Source organism: Camelina sativa, chromosome 20 (genome assembly GCF_000633955.1).
Source record: "Camelina sativa cultivar DH55 chromosome 20, Cs, whole genome shotgun sequence".
Classification (NCBI taxonomy): Eukaryota; Viridiplantae; Streptophyta; class Magnoliopsida; order Brassicales; family Brassicaceae; genus Camelina; species Camelina sativa.
This window is the reverse complement of record NC_025704.1, coordinates 29,460,578-29,466,105: the sequence shown is the minus strand read 5'-3', so window position 1 is coordinate 29,466,105 and position 5,528 is coordinate 29,460,578.

The window sequence follows — 5,528 nt, the reverse complement described above, 5'->3', positions numbered from 1 at the left end:
ACCAATCACTAACAAAACTAATTTTTTTGAAGTTGAGTTTGAATAATCATGTGTTATGGTTGATGTACAAGTTTGAGGTATATCCTTTGTAAAATTGTTAACTCAAAAGATTATTCAACATCATGGAAATTTTAATGAGTTAAAGATGTGGTAAGTTGAGTTATCTATTTTTTTAATTAAAAAAAACAAAAATTCAGTTATATAATACAAAATAATTATTTTTTCGTTTTTATTTAATTCATATATCAAGAAAAATAATTTTTACTGTTTTTCTTTTATTTAATAATTTTTTACTTAGTTATTTTATTTATCCTAAATTATTATTTTTATTATTATTTGAAATGAAAATACACATAGATCTAAATTTTATTCAAAAATATTACCAATCACTAACAAAACTAATTTTTTTGAAGTTGAGTTTGAATAATCATGTGTTATGGTTGATGTACAAGTTTGAGGTATATCCTTTGTAAAATTGTTAACTCAAAAGATTATTCAACATCATGGAAATTTTAATGAGTTAAAGATGTGGTAAGTTGAGTTATCTATTTTTTTAATTAAAAAAAACAAAAATTCAGTTATATAATACAAAATAATTATTTTTTCGTTTTTATTTAATTCATATATCAAGAAAAATAATTTTTACTGTTTTTCTTTTATTTAATAATTTTTTACTTAGTTATTTTATTTATCCTAAATTATTATTTTTATTATTATTTGAAATGAAAATACACATAGATCTAAATTTTATTCAAAAATATTACCAATCACTAACAAAACTAATTTTTTTGAAGTTGAGTTTGAATAATCATGTGTTATGGTTGATGTACAAGTTTGAGGTATATCTCCTTTGTAAAATTGTTAACTCAAAAGATTATTCAACATCATGGAACTTTTCATGAGCTAAAGATGTGGTAAGTTGAGTTATCTATTTTTTTAATTAAAAACAAAAATTCAGTTATATATTACAAAAAAATTATTTTTTTCGTTTTTATTTAATTCATATATCAAGAAAAATAATTTTAACTGTTTTTCTTTTATTTAATAACTTTTTTAATTAGTTATTTTATTTCTCCTAAATTATTATTTTTTATTATTATTATTTGAAATGAAAATAGACATAGACCTAAATTTATTCAATAATGTTACCAATCACTAACAAAACTAATTTTTTGAAGTTGAGTTTGAATAATCATGTGTTATGGTTGATGTACAAGTTTGAGGTATATCCTTTGTAAAATTGTTAACTCAAAAGATTATTTAACATCATGGAAATTTTCATGAGTTAAAGATGTGGTAAGTTGAGTTATCTATTTTTTTTATTAAAGAAAACAAAAATTCAGTTATATAATACAAAAAATTATTTTTTTCATTTTTATTTAATTCATATATCAAGAAAACCAATTTTTACTGTTTTTCTTTTTATTTAATAACTTTTTTAATTAGTTATTTTATTTCTCCTAAATTATTATTTTTTATTATCATTTGAAATGAAAATAGACATAGACCTAAATTTTATTCAAAAATGTTACCAATCACTAACAAAACTAATTTTTTTGAAGTTGAGTTTGAATAATCATGTGTTATGGTTGATGTACAAGTTTGAGGTATATCCTTTGTAAAATTGTTAACTCAAAAGATTATTCAACATCATGGAAATTTTCATGAGTTAAAGATGTGGTAAGTTGAGTTATCTATTTTTTTTTAATTAAAAAAACGAAAATTCAGTTATATAATACAAAAAATTATTTTTTTCGTTTTTATTTAATTCATATATCAAGAAAAATAATTTTTACTGTTTTTCTTTTATTTAATAACTTTTTTAATTAGTTATTTTATTTCTCCTAAATTATTATTTTTTATTATCATTTGAAATGAAAATAGACATAGACCTAAATATGATAAGATTTTAAATATTATGGCATGCATGTAGTTAATTTTTTAATTTGCAATGTAACAAAGAAGTTTAGTTAACAATGTAACTCAGCCACAACATGAAAAACATTACAGTAATTAAAAAGCAAAAAAAATTGCTGCCAAACTCAGCCGCTTCATCAACTGAAAATATGTAACTCAGCCGTATCGTTTGATAAGTCAGCCGTAACTGAATAACATTCTAGTAATTAATCTTTTGCTAATAAGTCAACCGTCAAACGGCTGAGTTGTCGATAAGTCAGCCTATGACGGCTGAGTTATAGTTTTTTTACCATAACTCAGCCGTAACAACATTTCATAAGTCAGCCGTTTTTTCATAACTCAGCCAGGCGGAAAATGTTAACTCAGCCGTGTCGTTGTGATAACTCAGCCAAAATTTTGACAACTCAACCAAAATTTTGACAACTCAACCATCAGGTGAAAACTCAGCCGTAACTACAGCTGAGTTAAGCGCATAACTCAGCCAAATTTAATAAGTCAGCCGTAACCCTTGGCTGACTTATGCGCATAACTCAGCCAGATTTTAATAAGTCAGCCGTCCGCTCTTACTCAAATGTTTTTCCGATAACTCAGCCGCAACATACCTATAAATCAGCCGCAACATACTCTGTAACGCGTTACGGCTGAGTTACGGTTACACGTCAGCGATTTCTGACGTGGCGTCTGACGTGGCAATAGCATTTTTGTAATTACGTTTTTCCGGTAGCATAAAACAGGGGCACGCTCGGTATTTTGAAAATACCCGAAACATTCTAGTAATAAAAAAGTTTTTTGTAGATTGTGGTAATATTACCTAAAATGAGTAACATTTGAGTAATTCACCCTAAAATGTAACATATTTTAGTCTATTACTTTTTTGGGATAAGAATATATAGTTTAGATTAGATTATTCTAGTAAATTTTTAATACATTTAATAAAATAGAGTAGTTTGTTATGGATATTCCGATTTTGGTAGAAATTCTTCCAACTATTTTTATGAATTATCACAATAATAGCAATCATGGTTGTGTAAATGAGTAAATCTAATAAATGTTTATTTTAAAAGTTAAAAATTGGATTTGAAAAAGAAATATTTAGCATATTCGTGTGAATCAATATTTCCTCATTTTAATAGATTTTCTTTTTAAAGAAATTTATGAATCAAATTTTATTTAATACCAATAAATTGTTAAACTAATCAAAATCGATTTCATATTAAATATCCAGGAAAATTTCTCTAAAAAAAGACCAGACAATTATTCAGCTTTCTTGATCTACAAATTCCTCCAACATCAAATGATTTCAACAACGATAATTTGTTTATTGAATTGACATTTTTGTAAAGTAAGCTATATTTCCATTTCTTCTCTTTCCCTAATGAACTATTTTTGTAAAATTACAGTCGAGAGCTTCCCTTACTTTTTACTCTCCAGAAGATTGATTCAGCATGGTTCTAGTTCGAACTGTTCATCAATACTTTTCTGCCAATAAAAAATCAAGTTAAAACGTATCTCCTATATATTAATAGAGAAGCACACTCATAAAAAAGCTGATGTGTCGCCGCCAGAAAGCTTTGTGTACCTTTAAGCAAAATATCCTTAAATTTTTTACTTAATTACATTAACATGCCATTATATTTTCAAAAAAAAAAATTAACTGAATAATAATTAGATATGTTACCATTTCTCACACAAATTTAAATATCACATATTAAAACTAATTTAAAAATTACATACTATTTTAAGACAAAACTTCATTAAAATTTACTTACAAATATAAAAGTCAAAGTTATATTGATTTTAATAAATTAATATTTATATTGATTTCTTAAAATAAATATAAGTAAAATATTCTAAAAAGGGTATAAAAACATATCACTTAATATAAAGTTAATAAAAATAAAGAACATATATATAACTTATTAAACATATAACTTATTAACAAAATCATATAAAAACAAAATGTTATTTTTATGTTAGTATTATTACCATAATAATTTAAATAACAAGCTTTCAATAGTTATTAGAATTGATTATAAGAAGAAGTATATTTCCTCTGAATTATCTCCTACCAACTCATTAAAAGAAATTTAATTTCCAATAAATAGAGATTTATATATATTTATAAATAAAAATAAAAATGACAACAAATTAGGGGATATCATGATGTGTGATTATTTATATATGTAAACTAATTAATCTCAACATTTAGTATGATTATTCATTAAAAATGGAAATATTGATAGCCGAATAGGAATATACGTTCTAATTGTACATTAATCTATTTGCTATTAAAAATGAATGAGACAATAACCATTATCATTATAAATAAACTTAGTACCCAAAAAAAATCATAATATATTTAAAATGAGTGATTATTAGATAATGCAAAAATTTTAGAGTTACTTGATTAACCATCAATATAAATTTGATTTTTAAAGCACACAAAAATATATATATATTGCCATAAATTGTAACATTTTATAAATGTATTCTTTACCACGTTCACATATTTCCCAGGTGAAATGTATTCTTACACGAATATGTTGATTTTGGAATTTCATTAATTTTTTCATAATGGTTTTTTTGGTAATAATCTGTCATTTATAGAAAATATTAACAAACCGACTACCACAAAAGATTTAAATAGCCTAACATATAATAAAATTAAATAATTAAACTACCGAGTAATTTAGTATATATTGTTATGATTAAATAAGAAACATGCAAAATTGTTATGATTACAAAATAAAACATAAGAGATATGAATTTGATTTTTAAACCACGCAAAAGACATGTTGCAATAAATAGTAACATTTTATCAATATTTTGTCTACCATAAATCTTACACATTCAAAGATTTCATGGGTGAAACGTATTTTTACACGAAAAAACGTAGCTTTGAATAAATACTTAAAAAACTTTAGTTACATATTATGGTTGACACAAACAGATATTGGTTCTAGGATAATAATTTTATTTATAATAATTTTCTTTAAATCAATTATCCCGCACGTAGTGCAGGTTGTTACCTAGTAAGAGAATAATAAAATAACATGAATTAGGTCATATTGAGTGAAAATTTATACATGATTGGCATAATATGTTTGAAACGACCGACCTTTTTTTTTCTAAAAAAAAATTAATAAATAATAAATATAATATAATAAAATAAACTACAACTAGTGGTTCCATACCCACTAGCCACCTAACCACAAACACATTCAACAGCAGAATTAACCAACCAATATTCAATAATAATCCAATAATAAAATATAACCATATTCCAACATAATCAATATCCAAAACAACAGGAATCATAGAACCAGCAACCTAGCAATGTTCTAATGACCCAACTCTAGCAACCTAGCTATGCCAGACAACATCCAATCGAGTCCCTAGAACATCCTCCTCTTCATTGCCTTTGATTCCACGATCACACTTTGCCTTTACCTGCACACCACAAACAACAATTGAGATGCGTAAGTATTATCACAAATACTTAGTGAGGCAATCCTCCCATCTACTGGGCTATACACACAAGCAACAATGATTCCAAAGTTCCAAAACAAGCAGCAAACAAACACACAAACCAGGAAATTAAACATCGTCTC